The sequence below is a fragment of the Charadrius vociferus genome, unplaced genomic scaffold (genome assembly GCF_000708025.1).
Source record: "Charadrius vociferus isolate BGI_N301 unplaced genomic scaffold, ASM70802v2 scaffold1151, whole genome shotgun sequence".
In the NCBI taxonomy this organism is placed as follows: domain Eukaryota; kingdom Metazoa; phylum Chordata; class Aves; order Charadriiformes; family Charadriidae; genus Charadrius; species Charadrius vociferus.
Window position 1 is genome coordinate 620,985 of NW_009647006.1, and position 15,767 is coordinate 636,751.

Consider the following 15,767-nt stretch of genomic DNA (forward strand, 5'->3'; position numbering starts at 1 on the left):
AAGGGATTTATGAGAGCGACAGAGATTGTGGAATATTTTAAATTTTTGTTTGTTTTGTTAAAGAGGAAGAACTGGTCAGCTTCAGGAGAGAAAACATGAAACACTTACCCAGAGGGTGCTTTTTGGCGTGCTAGCTGAAGTACACAAGAAAAATAGTTTAAAAAAAATGGCTTGTATTTGTCAAATACATGATGCTTTTGACACTGTGTTCCCGATTGAAAGACACAAAAGAAACTAAAAGAGGTGGAGTACTAAGACCACTGATTCTAGTTCACATGCAGCCTAATGCCCTGCAGTCAGTGACCTATAGATAAAAAACACTGCTGTGATGTATGCAGAACCCTCATACGGAAATAAGGAAGATCAGGCAATATTTTTGATGCTTGCAGTAATTTTTAGGAGTTCTCCACAGACATTTTTTCTTGTTCTTTGCATGTAATTATTCCACTGTGTAGGTATCTTGCACTAAGTGTGGTTTAGTAATTGAATTCCCCCTACAACTCCATGTGGACATTTCAGGGGCAGGAACACAAATTTCACCAGATAATTTAACTTTTCTCTACTGAGTTTTCTATAATATTTGATTTCTTCTCTTTTTCAGTGATCATTTTTTATCATTTTCATTGTAATGTTCATGAAGTATTATAAAGATAATAGTGTACCAGTGGCACAAAAAGGTTAAAAAGAAATTGAGATGAACTTTATGTAATTACAACTCTAATTGCATGATACACTCCCTGGTCATTTTATTATTGTGAATCTCTTATTATAGAAGAATGCTAGTTAGCTGTGTTGGCTTCCTATTACCACAGTGGATTTGATGAGAGAACTTGCAAAGTGTACAGATAATCCAAGAGTCACTCCTTGTAGTAAATCTTGTAATCCAAGAGTCACTCCTCATAGTAAACCTTGTGTTAAGAAGACTTCCCAGATTTTAAAAATCTGTTGGTATTGTTCTAAAGTTGGCATTACAGAAAGAGCTGGAGTAGGCCCTAAAATCTTAACAAGTAAAATATCTACAGCTAAATTCACATTGAATACGTTTCCCTTCATAAAATTCACATATACTATGAATTTAAATCAACATCTGTCAACTTCCATATCTGCAGAGAAGGCAGACAGAAAAAAGTTATCTGTATAGTTTATTTGACAAGGATGCAATACTTCTGATCAACTTTTCTCCCCCTAACTCTCATTGTTCATTCTTCATTTAAGAATCCTTAATAAAGTGTAAACTTTGTTCTAATCTTCAGATCTTTTTGATGCATTCAAGTTCATTTTTGCAGGAATGATTTGGGTTGTAGTTCTAAAAGCTATTTGCCTCCATGAAAATCCTCTCTTCCCCTGTATTCATATTATAAACATTTAATTCTAAAGTGAATATATTTTGCAAGACTGAAGCAAGGGGCATGGGGGAAAGGATATTTGTGAAGCCAGTGATTTCTTGGGCAATATTTTTCTGTAAGTCAAAATAAAATCAGAATACTTGGTCTGGACACACCAAATCTGCTATTCTGGGTGAAGATGTGATGCTTTTTATATGATTAAGATCTATCTCTTTCTGTACTTCCAAGAGATTTATTAATTTATTATGATGTTATGATTACCGAAGAACACTCTGGGATTTTCATGTCTCACCTTAACTGCAGCAATACCTTAGTGCCATGTGCATCCAATAAAGTGCCCTTACAAAGCCCCTTTTCACTTCCTTTATTCACCATGTAAAAACCTCTCTTGAGCCTCCAGACTCCTTCAGCCATCCTGGCCCTAGGCAGCTCCAGAAGGGTGCAGAAACAAGTGGTTGACTGCGTTCATCTGCTTTTGCTCAAGGCCGTTGTGCTGGTGCAGCGGCAGTCAGGGGCTGAGCTGTTCAGCTCTCGTCAGGCAGAAGGAAGCTCCAGGGCCTCCTCCTTTCTTCCTTCCCAGCCTCTCAGCGGATCCAGAGGAGTCCTGAGCAGGGGGTGCATAGTGAGTTGCACCATGGAAATTATGGTGGAAATTTCACGTGCAGTTCTGAGGCACTCAGCAACATGATGGTAAATGAAAAACTAATAATAATCTCTAGAACACAAAACCACATGAAACATAAGTTAAGAAGAGCAGTATTTTCTTGAGAAGATGGACTAATTTCTGATTCCTCTTGCTAACTGTTGGTGCAGCAAGTTTTTCTTTGGCACCTGGTCAAAGATCATCACTTAATCCAGCTTCATTTATTCATTTCACATAATTATGGTCGTGGATTATGGTGACTTCAGAGTTCAAAGCTGCTATGATTTGTCTACAAGGTTACTGAGGGGTATATTTGCAAAGATTGAGCTTTTCTAACAGGGACACTGAGTGGTGTCAAGCTGCATTTAGCAAGACAGTAAAGTTATTTTATTTTGCAAATACTGGGTAATCCCTGGTCGCCACACACTACTGGGAAAAAGGGAGAACCAGGAAAGCTGGAATAACAGGAGCAGTTCAAATCCCCAGCCACTGATACCCTTCAAAGCCTGGCATGGCACTGGGCTGGCAGTGGAGGGGCACTGGGACATGAGCAGCCTTTGGCTGAGAGTTTCGGAGGGCAAACAGGGACACAGCACTGCAGACCGGCTGTGGCTGTAGCCCTCTCCCAAGTACCTTACACAGTGAGTGATCTATGGCTGAGCCTCTAATAGCGCACCATAAGAGCTGTAGAAAATGGATTATGTGTATTTCATTAAAAACATTGGTTTGATTTACTCTTTAGAGAAAAGTACAAGAAATAGCACTCTACCTTCTCTGAATCCTGTGGCAAAATATTCATTGGCCTCATTGTGAGCAGCATCAAGCCTTTTTCTTCAAATACTGAATCACTCCACGAGAACATAGAGAAACTCTATGGCTGATAGATTTTGTGAAGAAAGACGTTCCAATTTCTGGAGTAAGCACCTAAGCCCTCTTCTGCAAGAAGCTGAGTGATGCTCCCTGTCAGGAGCACACCCCAGCTAAGCACTCTCAGTGCTGCTAAGAGCCCCGAATCTCTTTCAATGTCAGTAACTTGTGTAATGCATTGCCTCATGCTGCTGCTTTGACTAAGTAATGCATTATGTATATCTTGAGGTATGGTGGTTAGTGTAATATTTATGCATATAGGTATCTGTGAGAGTCACCTTGAGTATGGTGCAGCCTGCAAAGAGCAGATAAACAGCATTAGTGCCTGCAGTGAGCGCGGCACACTTACAGGCACTTTACTGCAATCCAGCATCGAGACTTTACGTAAAAAAGATAGAAATGATGTGAGTTCACTCGTTGGTTGGTTTCCTAATGGTTCCTCTAGTAAGCAGAAAGAAGTGTAATGTGGGATCTCATCTAAAATACATGCTTTTAGACTTCAGCAGCAATAACTATTTTAGAGACACGAATGCGATCATTTAAACCACTTGAACTCTTCTCACCTGCTTGAAGGAAGCAGGAAGACTGAGAAAATAGCAGACAAAACTGCTGCTGATGAATGATGGTTCCATATAATGAGCGCTGCATACAGTTCCAGTCTTCCAGCTTTACCATTTTGAGGAAAGAATGTATAGATAGGTGTGACAAGGGTTGGCAAAAGTGTGGTAAACTTCTGGGTAAGCAAAGACTAAATAGGCTAGGACTTTTTAACTCTACAAAAAGGAGTGAATGGGAGGTATGTCTAAGTATGGGGAGCGGGGAGAGGGGCTGTAATGGACTTCCACAGTTCTGCAAGCGCCATGGAAATTTAACAAGGCCTACTTTCTCTCTGCCATTTCATTGCATGAACCTAGGAGACACCAAATGAAACGATCTAATGAATCTGTCAAAACATGCAATGCCTATACTCACTTGTAACCTGTTGGTAAATTCCTTGCTACAGGACCTTGTGGATGCCAACACTCTGCATGGTTAAAAATTGGTCCACCTGAAGCTTAGGATATGCCTGATTTGCAGCTTGCTGTAGGATGGGGCAATGTTGGGAAGGTGTGGTACGGCAGCCTTTGTGACTTCCTCCACGAACACGTGTTAATGGCCACAGCTGGGACAGGGCATGGGCATCTCCTGGCCTTGGTGTGGCCCTGTGCTGTCATTCATGTGGTCCTAGAGCTGAGGGTTGGCTGACACCAAACTGGCTTGCAGTAGGGGTTGAACTCACCAGTAGCTGAGCAGCAGAGGGACACAGCCACAGACTGCTGCCATCCCTTTGAGAAGTGACTGGTCTGGATGACATCCAGAGCTCGGTGTGACAAAGTGTGGGCAGGGACAGGCACAGCCCCACGCAGCTTGGTCACTGTCCTTACCGGGTTGTATAATTCCAGGAATCTTCTTAAAAATGTAGGCTGAGCGTTGGTGGGATGCAGGGATGCTCTTGCTGCGGGCTTGGTAATGGCAGTAAGTGTTCAACTCTTCTGAAACTCACCTCTGACAGCAAAGTGCACCCAGACACTGAACAACATGCCAGTGTATCGATCTCGAGCTGAAGTACCTCCATTGCTCCTTCAGCTCCTGAGGCTTTTTCTGAAGTCTTCCGTCCAGATAATGAAGAGGTCCAACCCTCCCGAGCTTAGAAAACCTGATGATTTCATGGTATGAATCAAATCTAGCTTAAGGCTCAGCGTTGCTATTCCAACTTCATTATTGCTATATATTTTGGTGTGTGTGTAAACCATCTAATTTTCAGCTACGTTATTCTCAGGGTAGAATCAATACTGGCTTGATCCTGTTTAGCAGAACAAGGCTAAGCACTTCTGATGAGAATGAAGCAAACAGGGACCTGCCCTTTCATTTTGAAGGATGAAAATAAGGCAAGTTTGCCTTTAGAAGTGTAGGTTTTCTTGTGTTTATAGCAACTCTCTGTCCTTAGGTTGCTGGTTTTTTCTTTTTCTTTTTTTCTTTTTGACATAAAGCAGTACTGCTTCCTGGTCTGCAGCACAGAAAACAGAAGAGGATCACTGGATAAAAGCTGGGTGGTTACCTGCTGCCTTTAACCTTGTTCTGCAGTGTATTGTCTGTGCAAATACTCTACCACAGCACTGTAACAAGCTGCTGATGGGAGGAATCCTTTTGTCTCGTCTGTGGTTTGTAAACCCCTTACTCCCACTGACAAGCCAGGCTTCATGAAAATCATCCCACTCAGATCAACAGATTGACTCATGTAATTAATGACCCAAGACAGGAAGAAGCGAATTCAGATATTGGCCTAAAATAATAATTGCCATCTAACCACTTGTTAAATATGTAATTTTTCAATTTCATTTAGTTCTTTTCTTACTGCTGGTATTATCCTAGCAACCATCATGCTGCAACAATTTTCCCTTATTTCTGCTGTATGTGCTACAATCCCTTGCAGTTGGATGGGGCTGCATTAGGCACTGACATTTAGATCACATAATTTTTACTAACAAGCACTAGAGGTAGTTCAGTAGCTGTCTGCACCACACCAGTGGTGCATCTTTCATCAGCTTTTCCGCTCTTTCCTGAGTCACAACAGTGCCATTATTAGTGCTGACAAATAAAGAGGCAGGGGTATAATTGTTGGTGATGGTGGGCAAGAAAAGGCTGCTTTTCTCATTCCCAGAAGAGAGCACTGTCTGGGCAGAAATACAAATTCTTCCCTGTTCCCCAGGGGCTGGACATACAGACTCAATGGACACAATTTGGTGGCTTAGGCCTGCAGGAATATATACCGCTTTTGGCATGATTATTGTTTAACAGGGTATTGTTAAAGATTCAGTGAGCAAGGGATTTTTTAAGAGGGGGCCATTAAACACTGCCAATAATTGGGCTTCCTGAGCCCACACACAATTACACCAGCTCAATGGTGGTGAGAATCCAGCGAATACCTGCAACAGCATTGGCATCAAACAGGTAACAGTGCTGAACTGGGCCACAGAGACAAAATCTTAATAGGATGGGGACATAAGTGAGCCTTTTTTTTCCCAGCCTGGAACACCTTGCTTCTTTTTCTTTTCTCTACACACCTGCTTTTTTTATTTTTCTGTCTGTTTTGGGGTTTGCATTTGACAGTGTATGCCTGTTTCTGCAGCATGGGTACTGCATCCTCTTCTTGACTCTTGCTGTTTGTGATCCCAGCGTCTCTACCACTGCCCAGCCCGGTCAGTGCATTGGGGGTGGGAGAATGCAGTGGGGTTATTGGCATCCCCAGGGATCCAAAATGAGCCACTGTGAAATGGGCTGCTCCTGCTAGCGCAGGGACTGACATCCTCTGTGTAATCCCAGTGCACCAGCAGTGTAGTTTGCCTGGAAAATCTGTCAGGCAAAATTTGTTAGGTTTTTCGCAGCTCTGATTTCTCTATCCCCGAGAGTGTCTTTGCTAAGAGAAAGCATTGATTTTTGCCATCCAGCGCACACACGTATGAATATGATTCATTCCACCCCATTCCTCAGAATAACTTTTGTGAGTTGTTATCCCTGCTAAAATGAGCCTTTTCACAGTTCTGTATTTCCACCTAGCACACTCACAATAAAATTATTAGAAATGAAATAACTTTCCTCGGCTTGAGAAGAAATTTTATGTTGTTGTAGGGGGGCTTTTTGTGAAGAAATAAGGGTTAGCTTTATATTACATTAATTTATATGTAAACCTAACACCATATTTATTTGATGTAAATATAGGGTCAACAGAAACAAGCATAAACAGTTTGAACCAAAAGTCCACTTCATACCATTATGCTATACTAAGTAAAAAGTATCTATTAAAGGCCAGATTCCACCACACTAACTAAAATTTCAAAATCTGGCTAAAAAACGAGGGCTTATTCAATAGTAAAAACACAATGTTTCTTTGCATTAGGATTTCCTCAAGTGTCTATTCATTCAACTTTGGTTAAAACATTAAAGCAAGAGCAACATTTTGGTAAACATTTTTAAGGTGTACATATTTTATATATTAAATTGGTGAACATAAATGTATACTAAATAAGTAGGGTTTCTACAAAGTGAAACAAAATTTAGCCCAGCAAGACTTAGTAAGGAAATAGTTGTGTATTTTTATGGAAAAAAAGTAGGTAGAGTTAAAAATTACATAGTTTGCACCTATCCATAGCTATGGAAGAATTATGAGACTACACCATGTACATGCTTTTCTTCGGTTTTCCCTCATTTTCACTCCTCCACATTGAAGAAACTACAGAATCACATGGAATGTGAAGTGGCTGGACCTTGACAGGAGACCTAGCTTGTTTTCCAAGGCTACTGGTACTGTGTCAGCTGGTACTGTTTTTCAAGCTTGTGTTTAAAGTCGTTTGGTGAGAAGAATGAAACTTCTTTATCTAGATCTCACTATCCTTATAATAACAGAGTCTTCTCTAATGTGTAACCTCGATCTTGATTGCTGCAGTTTGTCTTCTGTCTACAGATAATTAAAAATTGACTATTGCCGCCTTCTTTGCAGCAGTCCTTTATGTATCTTTTACTGTTTTTCTGTAGGTTACCAAACCCTGAGTACACAGGCTTCCTTGCAGACTGTATTTGCAAGATGTTTGCTCATTCTTCTTTGGGCTTCCTTCATTCAGCCACAGCTTTCCTTGAAGAAGGATGCCCCAAAGGATGCCTCCAGAGAGGACTTCCCTCCAGCTGGTGCTAGAAGTGCTGAGTATGGCAGAAGGATTATTCACTACATGTTATAAGCCTGGTTGCAGACTGCCTTGACTAGCATTTGCCTTTGCAAGAGTAGAATGAACTCATCTCAATTAAGTATTTTTCTGAAGACCTGTTATCTACCTCCTTTATAGCTTGCCTATATTCATGCACTTTAGCTCTGCTGCCTAATTTACAACTAGGTGTTATATGCATAGATTCATATACAGTATTTTCCATATCATTTCTCCAGTGTGCCAAACTGTTCTTTGGGTAGGTCGAGAGGATCATTTGAGGTACAAGCTTGAGGCTTATGTGATTTATGTATAGTACCTGAACGCATCTTTTCTACCTTTGCTTTATTCAGCCATTTTGAATCTCATTCAGGTTTCAGAAAGACAACTAGCTACAGCTGAAAAATTTCACCAGCTGTTTTTTCAAGGTTCATCAGGCATATCAGCCAATACTTTCCAACAACCTGCTAGGCAGATGATTTGCAATAATCAGAACTATCTAAGTACTCTTTGATCTTGTCTTGGAATATCTTTCCTCTTTTTCACTGTGTTAACAACCTGATCTCAACTGATATTCTGATACAAAAAACATCCAACAATTTGACCATCTGAGGATAATTTGTTGCCAGCTTTCCTTTCCTTTTGAATAGTGAATTTTGGATTTACTTTCATTAGATATACTTAATATTTTTTTCTTCCCCTTGTAATTGCTTATAATTTGTCTCTTTGTCTCTTTGGCAACATCTTAATGATGTGGGCTGCTTTCTGTTACTTCCCTGCTTCTTCATCATTCAATACAGTGCTCACATTTTGGCCAACTTTGTATCTCATTAGCTTCCCTTTCTGATTTTCGCAATGGGTGAGGTTGTGTTGTACCCTTGGTATGGTTTCTTCAGGAAAACGATCAACCTCCATAATTCTCCCTGCTCTTATATTCATCTCCCAGGAGAGATCATCTGACAGTGTTTTGAGATTACTGAAGTTTGCACTCCTGAGGCCAGCTGTTTTTCTTTTGCTGTCCTGTCTCCTGCCATCCCAAAAAGTAGGAATAAGGCTACTTCGTGGCAGCTCTTGGCAAACTGACTTCTGTATTGCTGCACTAAAGCTTCCTTCTGGCATTTAGACACACGTTTATCATCAGAACTCCCCACCCTATTCTCTTTTGCCATTTTGGCAGAAACAAATGTAACTAGTACAACCCATAGCCTCCAGGATAGCTAGTGTCCCTTTGTGCTATTTTCACAACAGATGTCCTAGTCTAACAAGTCCACAATTTTGACCATGCACAAAAAGGCTCATCTACCATATCCATTGCAGCACTTTGTTTACTTTGACTTTTTTTCCCCCATTTTTAATAAATCCCCAACTATAATATCACCCAAAATCTTCGGAAAGTTTAACTCATTGAGGAGGAAGTCTTTGTGATGTGTGGGTTTTTTATGCATGTCATCCAGAAATTTATTTCTTTTTCATGGGTTCATATAATCTCCCTAAACTTTTATATAAGCAGCCCAAACTTTGGATAGCTTTTGAGTGTTTCATTTCATTTATGAGTTCACGTTGTAGAATGCAATGAAGAAAATACATAATCTGGATTATATACCAGTATCAGTTCGTGAAGGAGCATACCCTTTTTAAAAAGGCAGTAAATGCCACAGAAGGTGAAATGATAGAAATAGTGGATTTTATTTTTTTTATATAAGGTGTCATCGTTTGTGTGAAATTCGAAGTTACACATGCAAAACAACTGATAGATACAGAAATCAAGTAGATGTAATTCAAGTTCACAAATCTTCATCCTCAAGTAACTAATTATGAGTCCATGATTGTGGACTGTTAGAGCCTAATTGTCTTACTGGAAAATTAAGAACTGAAATTAGGATTACTGTGCACAAAAGAAACGTTTAAGTTGAAAATTATCCTTTCAGATGAGAGACAGTATTTCTGTAGGTATGACAGTAAGGTCCTGATGTATCAAGAAACCCACCATAGTCAGAAAAAAAGGTGAAACAGAAGTTGATAGGGCAGGCTAAGAATAGTAGCTATAAGGTAGACTGGCTGCAATCTTTCATTCTCATTTCTGTCTAGAAGTAAGACTTATGCTGTAATACGAAAAATTGCTGAAGGTTGAGGAACCTCAGTTCCACACAAAATAGGCAATGCACACTTTTCTTTTTTTCATTAGGGAAAACAAATTGTTTTACCAAGTGAAGTGTCAATTGTTTAGACATGGGAATTGCAAGTAAAGGGATGAAACAAGAGGTACCAGCTGAGAATTTGTCCAGCAGGAGCATAAAAGCCCTGCATAAATGTTAGTAGAAAAACCCTGAAATAATCCAAAACTTGGATTTTGTGATGGAGAAATAAATAAAATCTTCTGTAAAGTGTGACAAGCTTTTCTGAACAATTAACCTAGAGTAAAGATGTTCTGACATAGCAAAAATTCAGGGGCAAAGACCACTAAGGACATGGGCTACTGAAGAAATCCTTTAAAATTGATTGTATGCTACATAGAGACCTGAGTCATCATTTTGTCTTATCGCAATGTTTCTTACTTTTTCAGTTCAGTTAAACCTGCAAACAATTCAATCTCTAGAGCTTTAATATTTTTAAAGAGACACTCATGTACAGAAGATGTCTTAAGGTGTTTGTTCCGTCAGGCTGGGTTTGATATCCTTATTAAAAATATATATATGGCTCACTTGATGAGAAAATCTTCTTCAGAGAGAAGGATTTTTCTTCAGCTTAAAATCTGAAAGACAAAATCGAGTATAAAGAAGTGAAGAGGAAAGGTATGAAGCAAGGGACAGAAGAGAAAAATGACTGTGAACATGTTCTACTGAAACTGTTAGTTTTATTAGGAAAAGTAAAGCTAAATTCTCTGTTAGTTAACTTACTAACAGCCAATTAATTTATAATTAGAATTATTTATTATGTTGAGGGTTCCTGTGGGAAATCTGAAGAAACAACTTGAAGAAGGAAACTGATTTTGAAAGCTGCAATCATAAATGTGTATCTCTTTTGATTGACTAATGAAGATGTAAACAGAAAGGACTGCGATGACCTTAGGGCTTGTATTTTAACAGAGAGCAGAATATGCTTTTGCACATAAAAAACAGATCATAGCACTCTTGAGCTTTGACTTGTAAATAGCTATGGTCAAACTCTGGCTGGTTTTGTTATGGGCATGCCTGGGCAGGCACTGGTAGTGAAATATCACTAGAGTGGTGGGGAAATACAGTGTGGATGAAGGTCTGGGCACTGAAAGGGAGCACAGTAGTGCTGCTTTTTGCACTCTGCCAACTGAAAGCACCAGAAACTGTGGCACGTGGTAACAGCTGGGAATCTAAGTTGGGCGCTGAAGATTTCAGCAGCATGCACACTTACTCGTTCATATATGTATTTAAGTGCATATATATTCAAAAAGTGCAAATGGGTGTGAACAGAAGTCCCTGCGATGCATCCTGAAATCCTGGCGTATTAACTTGACTTGGTGTGATCGTCCGTTTCTGTGCATTGTTTCTAGCCTACCCTGTGCTGACATTTGTGGAGAGGAGTGACATCAGGTGCTGGCTGGGGGCCCGCCTGGTAGCGGGAGACCTTTGTGGTGCAAGCCAGAGGATGAGGCACAGAGCCCTTGCCGGGACAGGCGTCAGCCAGATGGCCTGGCAGCCATCCTGCACCGCCGACAGGCAGCCCGGCATCTGGGGCCTCGTATGCGAATGACGGTACATATTTCATTTAACTTTTCTAGTAGTCATTGGGAATTTATGCGCTTATAGAGGATGGCTGTAGCATTTGCAAGAAACGGTATAAATGAAGGCACAGTTTTAAAGGATAAAGCTTTGAGACATTTGCCCTTGAAAAACCTTGATGCAAATTTTTCCTTTGTGTTAATAATAATTTCTTCTTCTGGGTCAGGGTTTTTGTTTGGTGCTACTACTTCCTATGAAAGAAATGTTTTCCAGATGCAGACTTGGAAGGAAAATATTCTAAATTATTTTTTAAAAATGGCAATTATTACAAAATCAAAAGGCATGGACCTAGGACACTGCTGTTGCAGTGTTTGATGGGAGGAATCCAGGTAAAGATGAAATGGGCAGGTTGTTCTTCCAGCTATTATTGTGAACTCTGATGCCAGATTTTGACTGCAAATATGAGTGGTGTTGCAACTGAAGCAGTTCAAGCAGGCAAAAGTTGCCTGTCTCTAAATAAGTGCAGTAGCGCTGCGGTGATTATCTTCACCTTGCCACTGCACTATAGTGAGGATGAAGATAAATCCTCTGTTTGATGGGCATTTCCCGCTCAGAAAACTGCATCCTACATCCTCTGTGCTCGGCACAGCATAAGGGCAGTGGCAGGCAGGCAGGGAAATGGGGAGTGGTTGTGTGCTCTTGTGATATAGTGTTCACTAAGGAAGCATAATCAATGTCAGAAGTTGAAATTATTTGTCAGTAGCTCAGACCTTCACAGGAGCTATGAATTTGGGTATAGATGAAAATCAATCCCTGTGTCTTTTGTACTCAATTACAGGAAATAATAACTAGACCTGAGCTGAGGGTTGACCCTCTTCAGAACTGGGGCTCATATTTTATCCCTGGGTAGAGGGTTGTCTTTGGAACACTGTTTGGCTAGATGAGGATCTTGCTGACAAGGCATATGATTGGTGCTTGCGAGACATCTGTTCAATTTTCTGATTTGTCATTGAATTTCAGTAGGATTTTGAACCAGTTCTGTATGAGCTTCATCAATAAAGTGCTTGATCATCTGAAGTAGGAAACAGTAAACGATCATTCAGCAAAATAGGAAGATGGATGCAATTGCTTAGATAGACAATGCCAGACCTTATATTGTTCCATTTGGTCATGATGGGTGATGTTATGAAATAAAAGCTCATCACTGCTATTTCATTCTCTTATAGATTTTTTTAATAGAAATATTCTGTCAGACAATTTAAAAATACATGCACTTATCAAGTACCACATAATGAGGTAATACTGAGTGCTGTATGCTGCATAAAAAAAGAGAAACTCAATCTGGCCAAAAAAAATCAAGGAGAAATGGATTATATCCACAGAAACCTGAGGGTATATTTAACTCTGCAATATCAGTAGCAAGCAGAGTTTTTCCATGTCTTCTAAGAATATGAGCAAAAGTAAGGTTTGACTCCCACTGATTAGCAGTAGAATTTACATGCCCAGCAACATGAGAATCTCATCCAAGAAGAAATAGGTTTATTTTTATGGTTTTTAAATTACTAATTTTCAGTGTTTCATTGTGTAATAGCTAAGGAAAAGGGATATGGTATCTCAGAACAATGTGTTCTTTGAGGAAGCAAATAAGAAACACAACACAAATTTGGAAATGGAAAAGCAGAGCCTTATTTTACCATATTGCAGGACATATTTACTACCAAGCCTGTGTAAAAAAAAGGTTAACAACATGAAGTCAGATTTTCAGCTGTGCAGAACTTTGTCTGAGGGGGATGACAAGGATGAAAACATGGCTCTGTGTCATCTTCTGCTGCAGATCTCTGTACTTTCCTGAGTACAATTCAAACTTAAACTCTGCTCTTGAATATTAATCTCCACTCTTCCTCACTACAGACTGGACTGGCCATTTTAATGGTGATGTTTTCATTATTTCCAGCTCCAGAATTCCTTTTTAAGAGTTAAAATACTAAATATCAAGATATTGAAATTGAGAATAAATGCTTCAATAATATTATGCGATCACGTGCTCTGGTTGTTAAAGTACGATTTAATGCACTGCAGAAAAGGAATGGAAGAAACTCTAAGGGAGAGTTTCTCTATGAAGCTCTGGTGTGCAAAACTGTTAAAACTTATGACCTGAGAACCATTTATGTGTTGCAATATTGTATGTGGTGATCTCTTTTACAAACTATTAGCATCATTTTATTTGTCCCTTTAGCCTTAAGTGGTCCAAAATTGAACTGCCTTCCTTGTTTACTGCAAAAGATCCTAAATTCAGAAATCGTTGATGTATCAAATGTTAGCTAGAAACTGAAACATGAGAGGTTCTGTCTGAACATAAGGAAAAACATTTTTCCTGTGACAGTGACCAAGCACTGGCAGAGGTTGCCCAGGGAGGTTGTAGAGTCTCCATCCTTGGAGATGTTTAAAAGCCTGCTGTGGGTGACCCTGCTTGAGCAGGGGGGCTGGACAAGATGACCTCACCTCAGCCATTCTGTGATTGTGTGAATACTTATCTGTAACGTACCAAAAGTTGAGACTGGCTCCGTATCTTAATAGATGGAACATGAAAGAAATTAGGTAAATAAGTTTATTTTAGCCCTGATAGCACGGGAGAAAAGGACAGAGAGAAAATCTGGGAATTCCAGTTCATTAACTTTACTTACTAAATACGGCACACAACAATCCACAGTCCCAAAGTTGGGGACTTCCAATATTAAGGTGACAAAACTGCAGAAAGTCAGACCACTCTGCCAGTGGAGAGAGTGCTTTGTCTACACCAGTCATTGTTTTATTGTTAGCCCTTTTCTTGCAAGGATGTTAAAATTCACCAAAATATATTTAAGCGGGTATTTGTTGGTGTTTGCCACTGATGTTTCTAGGAGAAAGGGGTCTTCTGGGAGGGCCATAAGGATCAGTGAACTCTCACTCTACAGTCTTGGTAATGCTCTATCACATCTACTTTATTTGAGTTTCTGATCCATTTTGACAACATCTTACATATTCCTGTCTTAAAGGTCAAACCTGCTTCTTGCCAGCGATAACTGACAAATGAAAATACCGGTGTTTTAGAAAAATGACATCCATAATAGGTTAATCTCATCTTTATCAACTGAACTTGATAGGATGCTCTTGAAAAGTGACTGGGGCTATTCACCATAAGCATTTCTGAGTCTGTGAAAAGCTCAACTTAAGCTTCCGTTATAACAGACTGTAAAACCAATCAATGCGGTATCTGAAAAATATTGGTGGATCAAGGCAGGTGCCAGGTTTTCACAGGCACTTAGGATTACTCCATCAATGAACTTGACTGCATAACTGAATCTGCAAAGGTGCCCTCCAGAACAGAACAGTTTTTAAAGGACTTTACTGTCCAAAGAGCTAAAAAAAAAGTACATTGTATTTTTCTCATATGCGTTTCTGGATCTGAATAATAGACAAAGGAGTTTTAAAATATCTTGAAAAAACTCTGAACAAACTCAGTATATTTCATGTATGACCACAGTGGCATTGCAGGTTTAGCTGGTGTGTTTGATATAGTAAAATTATTACGGATACAAAGATTGAAAACCAGGATGACTGGGATAAGGAACAGGAAAATTAAATGGCCCACAACTCTTGACGAGGAACATCTCTAGGAACAATGGTTCACTGTTTCCCACAGCTCAAGAACTAAGGGTCACCAGATGAAATTATCACGTGACGGGTTGAAAAATGAGAGGTACGTAACCCACTGAACATACCACCACAGGCTGCTGCTGATGCAGGAAGCTCACATGGATTCAAAGAGCAATCAATCAGACATTCATAGGAAGAAAAAAAAAAAATCAATACTTACTAAAGAGAAATCTCTCTTTTGACCCAGTAAATTTCCAATAAAAAGAGGACTGTAGCGTGGGAGAGACCAGGCCAGTCCTCACGATAAGGTGGTTGTAGTCCTAAACTCTCCAGACATTTCTTACGGGCCACTGCCAGAAACTTGTTACTGGGCTAGGCAGACCCAACAATATGGCAACATATTTCTCCTTGCTTCTTATGACTGCATTTTACTGCTCTGATTTAGGATGGTAGATGACATCAGGTAAATTACAGCTTTTGTGTAGGAAAACATTACTTTTATGCTGAGTCGACTATTTCCTAGTTGATCTGTTGGAGAAAAAAATAATTGTAATTTACATAAACATTCTTATAAAGTACTTTTTCCCTCCAGTATGTCTGTACGTCTGGGCTCCTCGATAGCTAAATGAGTTTGGGAATATAGAATCATAGACTCATAGAATCATTTAGGTTGGAAAATACCCTTAAGATCGTTATGTCCAACCATTAAATGTGTTTACCCTTTGCCATGATCAGAAGGGAATGGAAATCAAATTTTGAGTTTTTGAAATAAGCTGACAGAACATGTCCATCCCTTATCATAACCCAACCTGCCATTTCACTTGCAATTTTTGTCAGGATCTGG